At 35.7% G+C, this 22,956-nt stretch overlaps 1 long non-coding RNA gene across 1 annotated transcript; it reads left to right on the top strand.

The window, feature by feature from the left end:
- Positions 1–11,575: 11,575 nt before the first annotated feature.
- Positions 11,576–22,296, top strand: LOC122242046. Its single transcript, XR_006222199.1, has 3 exons — positions 11,576–11,661; positions 20,062–20,129; positions 22,208–22,296. It is a non-coding gene; the product is annotated as an uncharacterized LOC122242046 (long non-coding RNA).
- The last annotated feature ends 660 nt before the right edge of the window (positions 22,297–22,956 follow it).

The following is a 22,956-nucleotide window of genomic DNA, read 5'->3' as shown; positions in this document are numbered from 1 at the left end:
GTGCAAGAATGCTTATGGAACAATGGCCCATAAGGGTTTGCTCCTGATTGCTCACTGCAGTGTCTATGCTTTGTGTCTTGGAACTTGTATGGAAGCATAAGGATTGATCAAGAGAATACTGATTTTCATTTTGCTCTCTGATTTAATGGTGATTCACATGAGAAAAATAAGAAAACCACAACTGATACTGACTTAAAAATTTTGAGTGTGAAAACCTGCTTTGCCAAATTTGGTTGAAACATAAAGGAAAAACATGCAGAGACCAGTAAATGTTACCACAGATTTTATTAGTGTTTTCTTGGGAATGGAACTTAAATCACTCTTAATCTCTTGCTACCCATAAAGCCCATTTTTACAGATCAATGCAACGTGGTTGTGAGAACACTTGTTACTCTTTAATAGCACCTCTTTTTTTTATTATAGTACAATAAGGTTATGATTCAAGACAATCTTAAAAATAGTTATATTTTGAAATAACTGGAAAATGCTTGAGTATGCCTTATCCCTGCTAATTGAACGAAAAGTCCTCAAGTGAGAAACATAAGCAAAAAAAGGTAATGGAACATTCCCCAACACATTTTCTCTATTTTCTGGTAGTATTTATTTACTTATTTTGAAGTTTTAGGTGTTTACTTTTTTATTTTAGAGAGAGAGGGAGCCAGGGAGGGGAGGCAGAAAGAGAATCGTAAGCAGGCTCCATGTTCATTGTGGAGCCCATCGTGGGGCTCCATCCTCTGAGATGATGACCTCAGCCGAAATCAAGTGGGTCAACCAACTGGGCCACTAAGGTGCCCCTATTTTTTGATAGTCATTATATTTAATTCCCTTATGGAATATGGCCAAATTAAATTTTTCATGTCTTTCACATGCCAATTAACTTGCTTCTGAGTTTGATTCTGAATGACCACAGAGCAATATAAACCTATTTTTTGGAGGGCATGTCAACCTGGCATGCACATCTACTTAATGACTTAATCTACTACTTAATCTACTTAATGAGGAAGAGATGCTGCAGAGCTGAATATCCATGAAACTGCTGTCGAGTATAGTGTTTCACCGTCATGCCATCCTAGGAAAGCCTTTTATTTTCACCTGTTTTTGAGACTTGTGTTATCTATGGTATATTACCTCAAATACAAGTGGTAGCACACTTTAATTAGGCTTGGCACCATGGCTTCTGGTAGTTACTGAGTGTTACGACAGTTATGGATAAAAAGTAGTTGCATATAAAGCAGAATCCTAAATAATAGTAATAGCTAACATATATTAAAGGCCAAACTTGTGTTAGGTAAAGTGCAAAGGTCTGAGAATATTCTCTTTAGCAACACCACGAGGTGTATTGCAATGTGACTGTCGTACCTTTTCATCCACTCTTGTGATTTTAAATGTGATTTTCAGATGTATACCTCCAACCTGCAGCTCTCTCCTGAGCTTCAAATTTCTATATTCATCTCCATACTTAGATGCCCTAGATGCATATTTAATATCTTAAACTATATGCCCATAAGGGAACTCTTTTTTTTTTTAAATATAATTTATTGTCACATTGGTTTCCATACAACACCCAGTGCTCATCCCGACATGAGAACTCTTATCTTTTCTCCAAAACTGGTTCATGCCTGATTCTCCATCTTCATTAATGGCAACTCCCCTTCTTTCTGGGGCTCAGGCAAATAATCTTAAGGTTATCCTCATTTCTTCATTTTCTCTCATTCCCCAAATCTAATAACCAGTGAATCCCATTGACTACCTTCCAAATACAACAACTCTTTACCGCCCCTACCGCTGCAGTGTTGGTGAAATGCCAGCAATGTCTCATGCTTGTCTCTCATCCAGGTAATTGTGATAGCATCCTAATTTGTCTTCCTTCCTCTTCCCTATTAAGATGTGTGAGAGTATATGAAATCTGTCTTTTTAGAATGTTTCATTGGCTTTTGTCTTCACTCAGATTAAAAGTCAAAGTCTTTAGAATGGTCTACAAAGTTCTAAACCATTAGGTTTACTCTCTTCCACCCATGTCCTTCTCTTTCCTCTTTCCCTAATGTGATTTCCCTTGGTTACTCCATGTAGTCAGGTGGTTTCTTACTACTCTTAACAAACCAGGGATCCATAATGCTTTGACCTCAGGTGATTTTTCAGGCCTTGTTTCCTTACCTCCTTCAGAATTTTGCCCACCTAATACACTCACAGAAAGTAATTCCTTGACTACCACATTTTAAAAAACGTTTGTTTATTTATTTATTTATTTTGAGAGAGAAAGCCCACATGCATGAATAGAAGAAGGGCAGAGAGAGATGGAGAGAGAGAATTCCAAATAGGCTCCACACTCTCTGTGCAGAGCCCCAGGCGGGGCTCAATCTTAGGAACCATGAGATCATGACGTGAGCCAAAATCAAGAATTGGACCTTAACCCACTTAACCTGACTGGGCTACTGAGGCATCCCTTTGATTACGCAGATTTATTAAAACCTGAAATCTTTACCTCCATTGTCCTGGCCTTCCTTCTGTACTGTCCTTGGTTATTTCTCTGTATGGTACAAATTAGCATTTACCACATTATATGTTTTACCTGCTATTTAAGCTATTATCTATGGCATTAGAATGCAAATACATGAGGACTGGATATTTTGTGTTTATTTACAACTAATGGAGCAGTGCTCAGCACATGATAAACTCTCAATAAATATTTCATGAATAGGTGAATGGATGAGTAATTTTACATTGGGTAAATTGAGGCTAAGGAGGCTAAAATTATCTTGTTTATTAATTTTCTTATATTATCTGCCCTCTGACCCCATGAGAATACAGCTGGAGAAGAGCAGGGATCTTCTCAAGTGTTCTCTGTCACATATCTAGGATGTAGAGAATGCCTGCCATGCACTGGATGAACTAATGACTTTTTTTACTTTGTCAATGAAGAAACTAAAAAATTGCAACAATTTTCAAATCTTTGAAATAATATTCAAAGATTGAAAATAAAATTCAAATATTAACTAGTGTTAATTAGGATAAAACATTTATTTGCCTGTGATCATTTAGAGATTAAAGCATGTTGGAGGTGAGATTTAGCCATTCTTTCCTATTGCTTCCAGAATGTTAAAAGCCTGAGGCAAGATTGGGAACTAAAAAGATTTGAGCCTTCCTCTGTCTTGTCTGCCTATCATTCTATATAGAAGAGATACAAGTGGAACAGACAAATACTGATATGCAAGGGATATTCTCTTACAGAAAATACTTAACATTTTTTTTAATGCTTATTTATTTTTGAGACAGAGAGAGACAGAGCATGAGCAGGGGAGGGGCAGGGAGAGAGAGGGGGAGACACAGAATTGGAAGCAGGCTCCAGGCTCTGAGCTGTCAGTATAGAGCCCAGCAACGGGGTTCAAACTCATAAACCGTGAGATTGTGACCTGAGCCCAAGTCGGATACTTAACCAACTGAGTCACTCAGGTGCGCCTAGAAAATACTTTTTATTTTAATGTTGAGAGAGTGAGAGTGAGTGAGAGCATGTGTGCTCAGGGAAGAGAGGCAGAGGCAGAGGAAGAGAAAATCAATCCAGATGTGTGCGGGCGTCCATCTCATGACCATCCATGAGATCGTGACCTGGGCCAAAATCAAGTCAGAGGCTTAATCGGCTAAGCCACTCAGGTGGCCTTGGAAAATACGTTTTAATCTTTCCACTGAATATCGTAGATGGTGATGAGAGATGTGCACATGTGATGGCAGATATGGGAGTAGTCTAATTGATGGTGGTCAATGATAGTAGAAATGGAGAGAATGGGGCCATCTAAGGGGGCAGATGGAGGTTATCTAGTTCAGTTTTCAGCTCTTGCTAGAAGCACTATGAAGTAAAATGGTCTTTCTTCCTTGATGTGAGGGAGGTATTTACCTAGAGCTCATAGAAAGGACATGGGTTTGAGCCCCGCGTCTGGCTCTGTGCTGACAGCTCAGAGCCTGGAGCCTGCTTCAGATTCTGTGTCTTCCTCTCTTTCCACTTGCACTATGTGTCTCTCTCTCTCAAAAATAAATAAACATTAAAAAAATTAAAAAAAAAAGAAAACTTTAGCACTGTACAAATATCTCTTATTGATACTTATATTTATTATATTCTTTATTCGCTTTAATTTAATTCCCTCATTCATTTTCTGAATTTTTTATTTTAATGTACACATTTATTTATTTATTTTCAGTGAGGGGTACAGCATACCTGGATTCTGTGGCCAATGGCTTTAGCAGGAAAGTTGCTTTGGAATTTGGCATGAACCCTGCCACTGTTTCCATGAGCATGAGTTACTTTTCCCCAGGTTATTCTGAATTTGTTTGGTTTGCCACCAGGAGTCACTGTGTTGTTCCTTGCTTTGTACACATAAGCACGTCTCTTGCCTAAATAGAATTCAGCTTCATCTCGAGCATGAGCGTCTTCAATTTTAAGAAGAGCCATGTGCTTCCTCTGGCTCCAGAGACCCTGCTTATAGCCAGCAAAAATGGCCTTGGACCGCTCATTTTAAAGGTCCTGTTCCCAGTAGGCCTTGACAGGCTCCAAAGTGGATGAAAGAGAAATATATTTTGAAATATATTTATTTAATGATGACACATCTAAATGATAAATAAAAAACAAAACTTGGAATAAGTTTTGATTTTCTTGTAAAGTAAATAAAATTGATGTAGGTACAAAGCTCGAAATGGAGAAATAAACTTTAATCTTTGGGGGGGAATTTAAAGTAGTCATATATTTTTAATATATTTAATACTATGAACAATCAATTATAACTGAAAACATTTATTTAAAATCATGCCTTAATTAGCAGAGCATGTTTTTTGAAATTTTTCAAATTTTTTTTTCCTTAAAGTTATCTAGTTTAATTTTATTATATTCAAATCTCACTACCACTCTCATATTACAAGACTAGGCATAAAAAATGATTCACTAAAACAATGATGAGGAAATAGAAACTTAATAATGAAAGGAGTTAGGTCTTCGTTCTCATAGCTACAAGACTCCACCAAACATTGCTCTAAGGTAGATATGTAGGTAGAAGAATATCTGTATTCATTGTGATTATTTTAACTACTATATTTAGTATATATTTATTTTGGAATTTCTAGATGTGTACATAAATACATATACGTATGCCTATTTTGTGTGTAGAATAATATGTTTTCATGTTTAATTATCTTGGTCACAGGTACCTCAAAAGCAACTAGATTAACAACTAACTGAAATTATATTTTGAAATGTTATAATTTAATTAAAGACCTGGGTGATCAGAAAATACAGGAAATGTAGATTTGATAATTAATGAATTTTTAATTTTATTTATTTATTTAAAAAAATTAACGTTTATTTATTATTGAGAAACAGAGAGACAGAGCATGAGCATAGGAGGGTCAGAGAAAAGGGGAGACACAGAATCTGAAGCAGGCTCCAGGCTCTGAGCTGTCAGCACAGAGCCCGATGCAGGGCTCAAACTCACAAATCTGGAGATCATGACCTGAGCTGAAGTCAGACGCTTAACCGACTGAGCCACCCAGGCGCCCCTAATAATTTTTTTTTTATAATAGAAGAACCAATAATCCAGCTGCCTAAATTTCAAAGTTAACTGTTGAAATAAAGTGTATCAGATATTTAGGTTTACCTCATCCTTCATGGGAAAGAATAAATTAAATTAAAAAATTAAGGTTTAAAAATTCATGTGAATATTGATATGTGTAAGTAATATCTCTGTATAATCTAACCTTTGATGAAAGTGGACATATTTTGAATGGTTTACATTATAATTATTTCAAACATATTTTGATTATACCTTGCTGGTGGCCTTTAAGAGGTTTTTCCCCTCCCTGGCTTCCCTTCAAGTAAAATGTAATTTTTATCAATGCAATAAATCATTTTTAAAGCAATTAATTCTTTTTCATTTTTGTAGCTGCTAGAGAAATCTTATTTGAGCAGAATGTCAGCCAATTCACAACAATATTCATAATTTTCTCAGGACATGAGTTATAGATATGGGCTTACCTAAAATGAATGTATGGTGCCTCGTGATAGCTGGGTAGTATCTCCTCTGGAACCTCTGTTTACTAAGTAAGCTGTTATTTTAAATAACATTTCCTCGTTATCTCAGGATAACACTGTAAATTATATGTATTATTCGGAATACTAAACAAATATTTTCAGGAGCTCATCAAGCACCTGACTTACAGCTCTGAAATTGTCCCAGTGTTACTCCAAGAACAAATCCTGTTTGTGTATATATTATGAAATTAGACTATACCAAGCCCAGAAGGCAGATACAATCATTCTTTGAACTGTACAATAAATCCTGCTACTGTGGAAAGTTTGAAAGCCTATTTGCATATGGCAGAGGTAATGAAATGCATCTTAATAGACTTAAACATGGAGCTTTAATAAGTATCAATCAACTATAACCATTTCCTGGGTGTCATCAAGTGGGCTCCTAACATTCAGCTTTACTTCTTCAGTTAGCTCTTGTTTATTCTTCCTATTTGCACAGCACCAAATATGAAGCATTAGACTTGTGGACGGATTGAGTTTCAAAATTATTATCTTGTGAAAATAAGCAAGAATAACTTTAGTGAATAAATGCATGCTTAATAAAAGATATGCTAAGCTTTTCAGAATATCTGCTGTTAGCTTGATAAGTGAAAATACCCCTTTTACCAAGTCTCTGTAATCTAAGGAACAAAAAATGAAATGGAATCTGTGTTCCAAGGGGGTTTGCATGATTACCTATAATTACAGAAAGTTCCTCTTGCCATAACAGCTCTATCTATGGATCTACATCTGTGCTTGAAAAGTTGTTCTTTTAACAGAAGTTGATGTTGGGAAATATGTATTTTCTTCTTTTCAATTTTTCTAGAGAGTTTTAGAACTTCAGATAGAACCACAGAGAAAATATTCCCTTACAACACAGCAGACGAAGGGCAATTTGAGAATTAGTATTCTGGCCTCACTCATGCTATTCCAGTTGGAAACCTTTATCCAAACAGGAAGAAATCCTGTCCCAACTCCAGAAATGGAGCTGGCAGAAGGTTTAACTTAGAAGCATTGTATGCCTATTTGTTCTAAATATTGCTTGAAAAGCCTAAACACAATGGCATAAATAAAAATAAACGTCCTTCAGAATAAAAAGAACATCACGTTCATCACACCTGGATTCATTCTCATCACAGCTGATGTGTGGAGGAATGATTAGAAATCATATAGACACTGATGAGGAGAGAGAGGAAGTTATTTAAAATTCTGCTGCACCTTGTGCTCAAAATATCTCCATCGGCATACAGTCACTCTTGTAAACAATTTAGGAAACCATGTTTTTTTTTTATACTGAAAAAGCTTAATTTTGTGAATATTTTAGATACATTTAGCCAGATTGAAATTTTTAAAAAATGCAAGCATAACAGTTCCTTTTCCATTTCATAACAGGTGTAACTGGAAAAAAGTCAACAAAAAGCAAAAGATCAAGAAATGTTTCCTGGAAAGTGTAGCTTTTTTCTATGCAAAGACAACTTTCATGTTGGCCCATCATTGTTTTAGAGTATTGCACTAATAATTAGGACACAAATCTGTTTTTTAATGGTATAACTAGATGTTCATCATATTTTACACCTATAAAATCAAAACTCAGCACAAGGCTACCACCCTGAAAAATGCCTTTAAACCCATATTTTATTGAAGTTATTTCAACATCACCACGTTTCTTTGATGGTAAAGTATGAGACACAAATATCTAGCAGTTAATAAAGTAAATACAGGCAGGTTACCTGATTAACTATCATTTCCTAGACATAGTCAAGGTTGGTTTTTATCCAGGCACCAAGATCATGACTGGACTTTACCCAATTTTAAACATTTCCATTTTAACATCAACCTAGATGTGAATTACAACAGAATTACATATTAGTGGTCAATGAATAATAACAAATTATGAATTAATGAGAGAGAATAACCTATGAGGTAATTAGCTAAGCAATATAGGTTTGCAAATAATTTATACCTATATGTCATCAACACCAGTTTGACTCCTCTAGTAAATCACTAATTTTTTCATGATTAATAAACTTTGAGCTACAGGTTCTTAAGAGGAAAATCTCTATTTTTACCTCTTACTATTCTTCAGGCTAGCCATCCCCTGCTGCACCTCATGGTTGTAATATATGCTGTGAAATCTTTTTTGAGCTCAATGGTGGATCCCATCACAATCTTTTCTGTATTCCTTAAGTCTCTACTCTATTTTCTTCTTAATAAAAAGGTCTAACTGGGCTGCTGATGTTGCTACTACACTGATCTTTTCACCATCCTGTTTCTGACTTTTCCATTAGTACAGATATACCTTCCATAATATTGCTGACTAAGAGGCATGCTGCCCTGTTTCACCCGAATACTGCAATTTGTCTTCTTGTTTGTTGACCTTTGAATTTTCGATACTGGAATAATATGCCCTGACTTCAATTTCTCTGTTGTACGCTAACTTCTAAGTTACTCTGTGAAAAGTGTGTCCATCTGCCTAAACATAGTTCTCATGTGTCTCCTTTTGAGATGTCTGCTTACAGGGTCAATGGCTTTGTTATCTTTCTAGTCTTGGAGACCATTTAATGTAGAATCTTTCAGTAGCCCCACTAGTCAGTTTGACTCAGGAGAAAGCTGCATCATGGTGTCCACAGGCTTTGTTCTTTAAATAGTCTCTCATAGCACGTCTAAGTAACATAATGCAGGATTTATCAAACTATGTTTCAAAGATTACTCATATTATTTTAATGCCCTAATAATCATATGTCAGTATAGATCATATTAATTTATATATTTGGATAATTTTTTTCTGTTTCACAAATTTGTAAAATACTGCATTAAAACACATTAATTAGAAGATTTTATCATAGGATTTCTCACTGACTTCACAATTCCTGTGTCCTTTGTGAATATCTCAAAACTATTCCATGAGGAATGCCCTGCAGTTTGTGAAATAGACTTTGATAAATGCTGGTGTGATGTTTTTCCTGCTCTCCCCACTCCTAAGAGTGACACAAAGAGGATTTAAATATAGCCTGTTTTATCCAGCCTGTTTTTCCATCCTTAGATTGTAGAGGATGTTCTAGGAATGAGACATGATGGAAAATTAATCCCATTACATATAAACATTATCTTCTATTTTGGAGCTTAATCTCATGTCTTTCTTTATCAGCCACCATGCATTGCTTAATATCCTATCCTCTTTGATCACTTTTTAAAATTGCTTGTGTGGATATGTCCTTCCCAAGTAGACTACGTGTATTTTTGAGAAGTCCTTGCAATATACCTCTTCTTTACATTTCCATCCTGTAGCATTTCACAGGTACAGAGTAAATGTTTAAGTTAAAAACTTAATAATACTAAGTATTTGTATTTTTACATTATAATAATAAATAATATTAAAATGAAATAATTACAAACTTAATCCTTTTTGTTTTTCTTGCATTTTGAAAACTCTGTACAGATTATCTAAATGCCTGTTGAACTTTTAGGGAGGGTAATTAAGTAGTATCTGTTAAAATTTTTATACTGTGGGATTCTGAACATAACAGAATAATAGGTTGCCCTTCTGCCATTAAGAAGTATGAAACTGGACAAAATAAATAAAGCAACTTCTTTAAATATTGAACAAAATTTTGGATAGGACTGTGATCCTTAATGGAAAGGGAATTTAGAAAATAAGCTTCACATTTGTTTTGCATTTTGCCTGAAGATACTTCTCAAACTTTGGTCCAGGAAGTGGAGCCCAAGCAGAGGACAGTAGTTTCACTGGATGGAGATAAACAGGTCAGTTTAGGCTGCTGAGGCAGCCATAATTTTCAGGGCAAATTATCACAGAGAATAGTCTAGAAACTAGCATAACGGTGCCTCCAATCTATGAATGAACTGTAAGCTGTCCTGCACATTTCAAGACTCTACGAGGCCCGTTACCAGGGGCTGTGAGTTGAACAAATATTCTATGAGTTGAACAGTGATGGTAGAGACTGGAGGGCTGAGGACGTAGAGTGGAGAGACCCTGATGAACACACCAGCCATTTATTCAAGACTCCAAAAAGGCTGCACTCTAGGGTAGTTCTTTGTCATGTTTTTGGTTCACCACTTTAAAGCCCCTGTTGAGGTCACAAAAGAAATATCCAGTCAGAATGTCAAATCACCTCTATGCTCTAAATTCCCAGATCAATTACAGAAGCTCACAAAATAACAGCAAGCCACCTGCCAGAGCAATGAGGTTTATCAAACTTATGTGCCTAAACTCGGGATGCACCATTTTTGTCACACCAAATCTGTACTTGCTCTGTATTCTTTTGCTATGCAACTTGCTCTTCTACTTAGAAACAAGATTCTTGATAATCACATTTGGCTTCTCCTTCTTACCCGTGTCAAATCATTATTAAGTCCTATTGATTTCTTTTCCTCCATATGTTTTAATTCTGTCACCTTTTCTGCATCTGTCCTGAATCAGGTATTGTTAATGCATGGATTATGGAAATAGCCTTTTACCTCTGAAAAACCAATGGATCAAAGATAAAAGAGGAAATAAAAAAATATCTTAACATAAAAATGGAAAGACAACACGTCAGCACAACATGCCAGCAGTTATGCAGCAAAAGCAGTTCTTAGGGGGAAGTTTATAGCAATTAATGCCCACATTAAGGAGAAAAAAAAGATGTTAAACAACCTAAATTTACACTTCAAGGAAGTACAAAAAGAAGAGGCAGCTAAGTACAAAGTTGGCAGAAGGAAGGAAATTACGAAGGTCAGAGCATAAGTAAATGAAATAGAGTCAAGAAAAATAATAGAAAAGATCAGTGAAACTGAGAGCTGAATTTTTGAAAAGATAAATAAAATCGACAAGTCTTTAGCTAGACTAAGAAAAGAAAGATTAAAGACTCAAAATCAGAAGTGAAGAGGAATCATTACAACTGAAATCATACAACTACAAAAAGATCATAAGAAACTCTAGGAACAATTATATGCCAACAAATTAGATAACCTAGAAGAAATGCATGTATTACTAAAAACAGTCAACCTACCAAGATTGTATCATGAAGAAATAGGAAATCTGAACAGACCAATGAGTAAAAAGATTGAATTACTAATCAAAATTTACCAACAAAGAAAAACCCAGGACCAGATGGTTTCATGGGTAAATTCTACCTAACATTTAGAGAAGAATAGAGACATAGCCTTCGCAAATGCCTCCAAAAAATTGAAGAGGAAGGAATTCTCCCAAACTCATTTTGTGAGGCCAGCATTACCCTGATACCAAATCCAGATAAGTATACTACCAGAAAAGAAAATTATAGGCCAATATCCCTGATATATACAGATGCAAACATTCTCAATGGACTATTAACAAACCAAATTCAGCAGCACATTAAAAGGATCATCCTCCATGGTCTAATGTGATTTATCCTTGGGATGTAAGGATTGTTCAATGTATGCAAATCAATAAACATAATATGGAGTGATGTCACAAACATGGAAGAATAGGAGATTACAGACTGTTCCACTACAATGAACATCAATTGGACAACTATCTACAAACAAATATAGCTCTGGGAGAGCTTTAGAGTCTACCTAAGAAACTGTAGCAACACAATGAACAAAAAACCTGAGAATAACTCCATAAAAAGGTAAGAAAGAACAGTTTTATATTGCCTGTATCATCCCATTTCTTAGGGTGGTACTGCTCAGCACCAGGAAGGAACTCGGTTCTAAGAAGCAACTCAGGCTGGAAAGAGCTTCCCTCTCCAGAAAGGAAGAATAGGGTGAGCAACCAACTTTCCCAGGCTTTGGGGGCAGTGCATGAAGGACCGACTTCATTTTCACCGCATCCAGAGACCAGCAAAGCTGAGATATTTAGAGATGGTGTGGAATAAGGAAGAAGGGCAGAGGCTACCATTATCAGTCACACAGTGGGAGTAACCTGCTATGTGAGTGCAAGATGCCAGCCTAGATCCTCAAAGATGAATCCCACTGCTGTGTGTGAGCTGTGCATGTGCTGTGCATGTGCATCTAGTCCCTCCACCTATGCACCCACATTACTGACTTTGGCCAAAACATGGATACAACCTCAGTGTTCATTGGCAGATGAAAGGATACAGAAAATGTGAGATTAGATAGGTATATTGGTAGGTAGGTAGGTAAGTATATATTGTTCAGCCATTAAGGAAATAAATCCTGTCATTTGCAAGAACATGGATAAACCTTGAGGGTATTATTCTAAGAGAAAAAAGTCAAGCAGACAAAGACAAATAATATATGGTGTTACTTATATGTGGAATTTAAAAGAGCTGAACTCATATAAACAGAATTGAATGGTGGTTGCCAAGGGCTGGGGGGACATGTGGGGATGTTGATCATTGGTTCTCAATTTCCAATTATAAGATGGTAACTTTTTGGAATTGACTGTACAGTATGGTGACTATAGTTAATAATGTATTATATACTCGAAAGTTGCTAAGAGAGTAGATTTTAAATATTTTCACATATATACCCAAGCAATTATGGAGATATACCATCATTACATTGTACACCTTAAATTTACACAATGTTGTATACCAGTGATATCTGAATGAAGGTGGGGCAAGAAAAAGAACCCTATAATAAAATTTTCTAATTTCAGAATTGTTGCCTATCAACAATTTTCAACATTTTAACGAGAAATATTATTTTGGAAATACAAATATCCTTGCTTAAAATCCTGTAGTGTTTCCTCTGTGATCTACAGTGAAAAATGTATGTTTCTGACCCTGGCCTTCAAAACATTTCATGACACAGAGCCAGACTAACTTTTTCTGTTGCTACACTTTAATATTTTTTCTCCAATAACACACAGCCTCTGAAATATTATTTTTTTCTCTGTGTCTCTCTCTGTTCAAAAGCCCAGAAGCAGCTTCATCTGGTCAGAAAGTCTTCCTCATGTCATTTCTCTTTGACCAGGCTATCTTCTCTCTGTTTTCTAATATTCAATTCATATTTTGCCTTCTCTGGAATGTCTTTCTTTTGACATCACATATACCATATGCTGTATTAAACAAGTGAACCAAAACCTTTGTCTCTTAGTTTCCTCACACATAAAATGGAAATGACAGTAATGAGGATAAATTAATAAATTAGAAATTATAAGGCAAGCACCTTGAGTAGGGAGCTGTATCTATTTTGAATCAGATTTTCATAAGCTGAATATAGTAATAAACTTCCTCTGGGCATTCAATTAAACAAAAAAAAAAAACTTTGCTAGTTTAATGAGAAGTTAGACACCTAGGCAAAGGTTGAAAGTTAGCTCACATCAGTTTTAGAATATTATAGTATTTATTCCATTGAAGTGTGCCCAGGATCTGGCAGAACCAAGAATATAATTGATGTATTTTGGGATTAGCTCCCTTTGACTAATGAAATCATTGCATTTTCTCTTCCTTTTCTAATATCATAAACCTCCCATCATAATGTAATTACTTAGTTTTCTCAGATAACCAGGATTTATCAATATATTCATTATATTATTAATATATCATGTTTATATTAAATATACTATATTATATTTAATATATATTTAGTTATGATTAATATATTTATTATCCATATATTTATCATTGTATACAAAACAATGTTTCTTGGGTCTCACACTCCCAGGACTACCTCATAATTTCTATTCCTTGTATGTAATAAATAGTAGATCTGTTGTGACTAATAAGTTTGAGGTCTCCAATAACGCTCAAGAATTTTTTTCTTTTACCTTTCTGAAAGTAGCTTTATATTAATTTTTTAATTTCTTATTTTTTCTCTAATTATTTGAGAATAGTGAACTTTGTAGACATTCTCATTGCTAATATAAGCCTTTAGCCATAACCATCTGAGTCATTCTACTTGCACAAGTGAGATATAGGACCCCACCTTAAGGTGAAGGGATTTCATCTGGTTACAGATTCATTGACTCACTGAGGAGATAGAAATCCTTCCCTCTCTGAAGTGACTTTACACAAGGGAAGATTAGATCTGACTTTGCTTCTCTTAGAAGCCTTGACATTATCTGTAAGTAATTTTGTTCTTTTCAAGCCTATTTTGATAGTTCCTTGTAATTATTTTCCTTTTCATAAAGATTGAATCCTACACTGAATTCATTCACACTCAGAATTATGGCTCAATTGGTTTGTGTTTCTACTCAGTTTTCTCTTATAAATCAGTGAAATTTTGTGATTCCTCTAATGAACGTTAAACTGATAGAATTAGATTAAAATGTTGTAAGGAATCAGTGATTTCCTCACATTTTTTTTCCAGACAGTACTGTTGAATATGTACTTTGTGTAGCTGGGGTATCAAAAGTCAAATTTAAATACATTTTTTAAAGTTTATTTACTTATTTTCACAATGAGAGCAAGCAGGGGAGGTGGAGAGAGAGAGGGAGAGAGAGAAGCAGAGACTGACATGGGGCTCGAACCCACGAACTGTGAGATCATGACCTGAGCTGAAATCCAGAGTCGGATGTTGAACCAACTGAGCCACCCAGCTGCCCCATCAAAAGTCAGATTTAGAAACATTGTTTGATATTGTTAAAAACACATTGTCTTATGGTAACACATTTGTAAATAATATCAACTTCAAGTAGCTTTTAGCTACCTTAGAATCTCTATTGAGGGGTCCTAGAGACTAACTTTAGAGGAGTATGTAGATGATGCATCCTTCATTTTTGCTTCCCTTGAAGCAGCAATTCAATATATTTGTGTATATGTACATGCATGCATATATATGTTTGCTATTTACCATGTTTTGTTTCTAAAAGCTTACTTGAATAGAGTCACTTAATACTATTGATATGGTTTATTTTACCAATGAGGTAAGAAGCCAGTTTGTGGCAGATTGGAGGATACATCTAGGTCTCTGTTATATAAGTCCATAGTGTTTTCAGCAACACACGTTTCTGGTAGAATTATCCTTAGCAAGAAGGGCCAACTTATATTTTTGAGACATTATAATTATCCTGGGAGGTTGTCTACAATGGACAGCCTGGTGCCTTTCCTTTGAAAATATGTTGAGTGAGGCTTACCAAAAGAAATCTTTATCAAGAACAGAAGGGCAAGAATATGTTGAATCACCAGTTGCCATAATTGGTATTCTTCCAACATATCCCTAGGACGTTGCCCCATACTATTATCTGGAAAACTGACACATGCATCAACTCTGGGTTGATATACCTGCTCAACTGACATCCCTGCACAACCCTGGACTGCATAAAGGTGTCTTCGGTCCATGGGGTATATAATTTCTGATGTTGAGTTATGAATGATTATGAATGTCAAATTGGGTTTATCTTGCCACCTTTGACTTCATGTGCAGCTTCTGGGTTGACACAGCTTCTAGGGGCCTAATTGGTTTTCCCAACTTTAAATGAGGACTTTTGAGGATTTGAGAAATGTCTGCATTTGGTCCAGACAAAAAAGTGGTTTTAGCCATCCTTTTGGTTAGTCAGGTATAATCAAAGCAAAGAAATTCTTGTATTCTTAAGATCTTCACATCTAAGGTACTCAGGGCTCTGCTTGTGCTGTCACTCTACCAAAGACAGTGTCCCCGATTCATGGTCACCAGTGCAAAATTCCAGCTAGGGTTCCATTCCCAGCTGTCTAATTAAGGTTGGTGTTACTCTGCACATACAGAAATTGGCAGATCTTTCTAGTCATTCTCAGTTTATTCCCATGAAACACTGGTGGTAGCACATAGGAACGTTGCACAGTATTATTAAGGGTACGGACTTAGAGGGGTCGGTCGCCTTACTCAAACACAGTTGAAAGATTAATTGTCAACAGAGTTGATGCTGTTCTTCTCCATTAATGAAGGTCACATTTGTATTAACCCTTGCCATCCATTCATTTCCTGAGGGTTTCTAAAATAAAGCTATTTTATCAACTAAATACTAGATTCCGAGACTAATTTGATCAGCGTGTGTATTTTTCATCTCCCTTAACATTGCTGATTTTTTCTTCTTCTTTTTTTAATTATGGTATTCTAAAAGGCTTTGTGATCAGTTTGGATTTCTTTCAAAGTATTAGCTATGGTATCTGCACATAATTCTGCCAAAGCCTGTGCCATCTTTTTGTGTTTTGAAGAGTGAACGTGTGTTGTTTTTGCAAATCAAATAATGGTACGGCTTTGCCTTACTGAGTGCAATTTATATAATCTGTTTTAATAGATAACAGGGATTATATGGTCAAATGAACTCTTTTTGATCCCTAACCCTCATTTTAACCATTGTTATAACTAGAAATTTGAGACACTGCATCTTAGGCAGTGAAATTATTCCTTCAGAATAATTCTATCAAGTCTATAAAGTGAAACAAAACTTCAGTTTAAAGCGAGCAAATGGCTTTAACTTTGTATGCTGGGGTTGGCAGTGGGGGTGGAGGGATGTGTCTAGGTTTTTTTTTTTTTATGTGGTGAAAAGAACATGAACATTTTTAAATTAAAAGAGATGTAGACTTGAATCCCAACGAGGATAATCTCTGGGACTTAACCAGATATTTAAATTCTTCAGCAGTAAATTGGAGTTGATAATTCCTATATATTAGAGTTGCTTAAGTATTTATTAATATACGTTGCTCTAATGCCTTCAAAAGGTAAGTACTCTATAAATGCTAGTCACTTTCTCCTTTCTTTTCCTCCAATCTTCTTCCTTTACTTGGGACACGATAGGACAGGACATGAAGGTGTTCACATTACCAAAGAATGAATCCACAGGGGGTGCTTAGGTGGCTCAGTTGGTTAAGCATCCAACTCTTGATTTCAGCTCACATCATGATCTCACAGTTCATGAGTTTGAGCCCTGAATTAGGGCTCTGTGTTCACATTGCAGAGCCTGCTTGGGATTCTTTCTCTCTCCTTCTCTCTCTGGCTTCCCCTGCTCATGCACGCTCTCTCGCTCTCTCTCTCTCTCAAAAAAATAAATAAATAAACTTAAAAAAAGATAATGAATCCACAGGAAAAGACTGCTTAGGCAAAGTAGGTTTTGTAGAAGATTTATTTAGACCTACATTAAAACCAAGGAGACATTTGAAATGCAAAGACTTTATTCTCTGAGATTAAATATGGTTTATTACAGTTATGGCAGTTTCGTTCTAACCATCAGGCTTCCATTTGGATTCCTGTATCATACTCTTATCTCCATGTTTAGCCACTTTCTAGCATATGATTTTAGGAAAGTAATTTATCTTGGGCCTCAGTTTTTATTAGAACAGTGTCATATAATTACAGTACTTTTCTCAATAGGGTTATACAAGGATATACTGAGATAATCTATGTAAAGCACTCAATCTAAGTGCCTCGATCTTTGAAAGTAATAAACAAAACATTACTTGTTATATTTGTGTTATGTTAGCATATATTTGGTCATGGGTCTATTTGCTCAATAGATAAGGACTTCCTCCTTTACTAGTCACTTCTGTGTCACTAGTCTTGCTACATGAATGATGGAGTGAATAGCAGAGAGATAGTTTAGACCTCTGCATGATCACTCCACTGAGATTTTAAATACTAGGAGACAAGTAACACTATGAGGACAGATGCTAGAAGTGTATTGGATGGATATTTTGGAGAATTAATTATAAATAATCAGAAAAAGAGGTGTCTCATTCATGATGTTCACAATTACTTTCTACAATTTCCATCTTTTGTTAGTTTGGTCTAGGAGATATATTGATAGAAGCAATGGTTCAAATGATATGTGTTAGCATAAATCCAAGGATGGAGAATGTGAGGAATCAAATATTATTACAAAGTGACTATCCTGAAACAGGATGATTAGAACTTGCCTATTGATTCTGTTCATCATTCAATGGTCTTTCTATACTAATAATTAGTGCACCAGAAAATGTGACTGGTAGAATGTCAAAATAGAATTTTTTTGAGGAGGCAGACCACATCCGCCTTTTAGTAAGTGATCACCCTAAGTGATTCAATGTTTACCATTGTCTAAGTGAGAAAAGAGGGTTTTTATCTCTTATTAGCAGCCATAGGTTTACAAAGGTACTGTGTGAAAGGCAATAGAAGTAAAAAGAAAAATTTCATTTAATGAGTATGTCCTTTAAATCACGCATGTAGGTAAAGAGGAAATATCAATGTAAAAATATAAGTATATGGACCTATATTGAGACAGAAACATTTCCTAATACATTTCCAACAGGTACGAAAAGCTGGATTTTGTCAGACAATATTTCATCTGTTACTGACTGGAAGTAATGAGCCTGAAACTACTAAAAATTTAAGTGACTCCTAAAGTTGATATAACCTTTTAGTGGCAGACCAGGTTTTAAAATTCACTCGTTGATTCCATTAAGTCCTAGAGCTCAGTCCATTAAGCCATGCTACCTCCATTTAAAACCTATTACCAGATCTTTACATGCTTAGAATGCAGTGTTTGGAGTAACTAGATCCAACACACCTGAAGTAGCATATTCCTGGATTGATGCACACATGTTTGCATATGGATCTCTACTTTTTCTGTTTCCATAGGATTTAAATTTATGGATTGACTATGGTCCTGTATGGCTTAACATTTCTTTCTATGTTGTTACAATGGTTTCTTTCTGATTATTTCCAAAGTGACTGATGTTAATTTTGCAGGCTGTGTAGGCTGAACTGATATCTCTTAAATCACAATGCTTGATAAACGGAGGAGGTTAATAAGGCAAGGATCATTACAATTGTAGACCCATCCTAATTTATACTAATGACTAGCAAGACTCATAGCAAATAAGAGTCTGTGAATTGGAAAGTGAAATGGCTTGATTAAAAACAATGAATTTTATGTGTTTTGGAACTGCACAAAGAGAATAATAATTTTGATGTCATCTATCCCTGATAGAGAAACTGTCAATACAGAAAACAAAGGAAAAAGCTTATGAATAGCTTATGTGAATGCGAGCATTTATAGACTCATAATAAATCAGGTCCTATTACAATGAACTCTACAGGAGTCTGGCTGTGGTCCTCATCCTACAATTTTGAAAAATATTTTCTGAAATAAAGTGTAATCAGTTGGGTATATTTGTTATATGGGAAATTTTATTGAAATAGTTTTTGTCATAATAGAATTTGACCTATAGATGAAATATCATTTAGTTACTTTCTCTGAGAATCAGTACATAAATATTCTTGTTAGGATTTTCCTTTTATTGGAAATATCAGGAAAGGCAAGAGCCATTCCTCTGATTAAAGGGAGCCTGAGGCTTCAGACTGTTTCCAGAGAACAATCCTGTCACTACAGACACTAAAAAAGGGCAAAGCTATTGTTTTTTAGAACCATTTAGAGGGATATGGGGAAAACTCATGCTTCTATATCTGGAAAAAACAAGTGGATTGATTGTATTGACTTTTCCTACCTCCAGGAGATTTTTATATTGTGCACTGATGCTAGCTTGTGTATGCATGTGTACAAACATACAAATGAATATGTTTGTATGGTGGGGAATGGGGGTAACGTACAAGGAGAATTTGAGAAATTAATCTTGTGCTGTTACTAATATGAGCCTTTCTACTGGCTAGGTAAGATACAACACACTTAAAGACAGCATTTTGGTTTTATTTTCGTTTATTTATTTTTTAATGTTTGTATATATATTTGAGACAGAGAGAGACAGAGCATGAGCAGGGGAGGGACAGAGAAAGAGGGAGACACAGAATCTGAAGCAGGCTCCAGGCTCTGAGCTGTCAGCACAGAGCCTGATATGTTGCTTGAACTCACAGACTGAGATCATGACCTGAGCTGAAGTTGGATGCTTAACAGGCTGAGCCACCCCGGTGCTCCAAAGAAGGCATTTTGATTTTAACATCAGCCATGCCAAATAAAAGCAAAAATAATGGAGAGAAACACACTTTTAGGTATGGATTGATACAACCAATTATTAGTGTCTTTGCAGCATTAAATTAGGTTCTATGAAGCTACACTAGGGAGGAGCTCTTGTGGTCTCTAATTATAGCATTTGTTATCAGTCTTGGCTTAGCACAAAGTTACCACAGCTAAGTTGCTTTGGTGTTAATTTCAGGTCTCTGATACCATCTTTGGCCATTATGTGCAGGCTATTTACTACAGGAAAAAGGACTGGAGTCTTGGGTGAGTGGTGTGAGAATCTGTGAATTGCTTAATCCTAAAACCATCCCCTCTGTCACAATGAGAGAAGATGGCTCATATTTGGAAAATGTAGAACTGAAAACCACTGTGTTGAGAAGTGAGTCCTTTCAAAGACATTAATTGCAGCCTTTCCTAAAGAATTAGAGTTCTATTCTTGGTGGAAGAACTAATAAAGTGTGTGTGTGTGTGTGTGTGTGCGCACGCGCGCGTGTGCTCACATACAGCTATAGATGTAGATACTTATGGGAGAGGGGTGGAGAGAGAGAGAGAGGAGTGGGCAAACACAGTACTTGGTAATGTCTGACACATCAGTTGCTACTTCCTCAGAAAAGGCCCTATTGTACTGAGAGTGATGCATGATACTTTGGGGGAATAAATATGGATAATCAAAGTATATAGTTCCTAGAGAATTAGAGTAGATCATTTCCCTGGCCCAATATTATGGAGGAGATTCAGACAAAAAGTAACATATTCAGTTGAAAATTGAATATTAGCATCATTCTCATAATTGTTCAGCCACGGATCTATGTTTTAGATGTCTTAATGCTCAGCAATACTTTTTTTCAGATAATAATGTTATCTCTATTCATGATTTAATTGGCTGGATTTCATTCTTAAGTTTTTTTTTTTTTCAAGAAGGGTTTGTAGATTATATGCCCTTGCATATAATCTACACTTGCATGAACACTTGCATGTTTGAAAGTATTTGTGGTTTTCATTCTTGAATAACTTCAATGCCCTTAAGAATCTCTGGTTATATTTTAAAAGTTTATTTTATTTTAAATATTTGATAAAGACAAAACATATATATAACACAATGCAAATTATAGAGCATGATAAAAAATCAAACATTAGTGACCATACCAACCAACTTAATATCCAGGGCATTATCAACACTTTTACTCTGACCACTCATTGCTTGAGTCCTCAAAAACATATAATCTCCTGCAGAGGTTCCTGGCAACCCACTATTTTGAATAACCTCATCATGAATCAGGAAAATCCCTCAGGTGGACAATTCTGACTTGGAATGATGGAATAATTTTATACCCAGCTCCTTCCCTTCCAAGTGAGAGAGGAAGAGGAGGAGACGACATTTTTTTTCATGCTTCAGAGGGTTCTAGTAAAATGACATGCCACAGATCCCAGTCTACCCCTAGCTCCTACCCCCACCAGGTGCTTCCTACTATCCTTCTTGGGCCTCATAAAGACCTACCTAAAATACAATAAGAGAGCCTTTGTTAATTCATGCAGTCTATTTTTTAACTCCACTTTTGACTCATTTTGAGCTTAAAATCAAGCCTCCTGCCCCTACTGTCCCTCTACACACACTGAAGAGCTATGTGACCTAGTTCAAATTACTTCACCTCTCCTGGCTTCATTTCCTATGTGTAAAATGAGAAGTTTGAACCATGAGACTTCTGAATTTCTTCTAGTTCTAATTTCTTTGAGTTCCTAGGGGAGTTTACTTTGTGCTTTTACATAGGATATCTCACCTGTAGCAATATGGGAATGTAAATCTGCCTAAAGACATTAAGTTGATTAAACACCATAAATGATGTTTTTGGTTTTTTCTCAGCTGTATAAAGCTAATATTCACAGAGGTCTGAGTACTGGGTGATTGGGGTACATGTTTGTGTATATAGATAGAGCTAGTTGCCTATGTTGGTTTGTAATGGCCCAGAAGGGAGAAAATAAGTTCCAGGCAGAAAACAACACTGGGGAAGTAAGTGAGGGGAATCGAGGGTAAGGATTTCCATATAAAAGCTGTCCATAATTAATTAATTAATTATAGCCTTAGGGAGTAGGCATTTCATTTGATAGAATCCGTAGTTGGAGGTACTATCAACCCCTCATCTGGTTTCATACATGAGGAAGGGAAGGAGAAATGAGAAATGTTTTGAGAATAAGATCGGAGACTAAGAAAGGCAAAGAAATAGCTTAAGGAAGTGTCATAATAGTGTAAAATGACTGGTAGATATGCCATTGTCATGTACAAACACACCACATGGATTTTGAAATCTTCCTTCTCTTCCTGCCCTTCAAAATCTCTTTCTCAGTTTCCATCTAGTGCTGGGTTGGACAGGATCTAATGTGATTGTGAGTGACAGAAAGGTCTATCATACCAGACGCTGATTACAGAAGAATACTTGAAGAGGAAGAGAAGAGAAGAAAGAGGTAACACAGAGAACGTTTGCTTCACTGACTGTGGGATGGGTGGCCATGTGGGGTACCTCCGGAATCTAGAATGGCTTTCCTGTCATTTTTAAGAACAGTGGATGGCAGTAAAAGAATGTCTGCTGTACCTCTTTAGTTTTAATTCTTTATTGGATAGAATATTGACTCGACATGGTATATAAAGGACTAGTTAACACATTCTTTTGTGTAGTATATGATAGACTAGTCAAGACAGAGTTTATTATAGATTTTACAGTGTCTCCATTCCCTAACTGAGGATATAATGTGAAAATTATGTAGGCAAAATATTGTAGAAATTTTTAACAATAGAAAATTTGTACAGATACTAAGGACAGTAGTATAACTAGCATATTAAAAGTATTCTGATACTGTCCATTTGACACCTTTCAAAACAAGACAAAAGAAAAGGAAAACTTTTTGTATGTATTTTAAAGTTGCATTATTCCTATTAAAAATTCTATTGAAAAACATCACCATTCTGAAAAAAATAACATCCTATGGGATGTTATCACATTCGTTTTGAAAGTAAAAGAGTTTAAGTGGAATTATCAAGGTGACTTCCACTATTACTGTTATTGTTGTCTCCAGTAACTAATGACAACCTTTTCCC

This window comes from Panthera tigris, chromosome C2, assembly GCF_018350195.1.
Source record: "Panthera tigris isolate Pti1 chromosome C2, P.tigris_Pti1_mat1.1, whole genome shotgun sequence".
NCBI classification, from domain to species: domain Eukaryota; kingdom Metazoa; phylum Chordata; class Mammalia; order Carnivora; family Felidae; genus Panthera; species Panthera tigris.
This window is presented reverse-complemented; position numbering and strand designations above follow the sequence as displayed.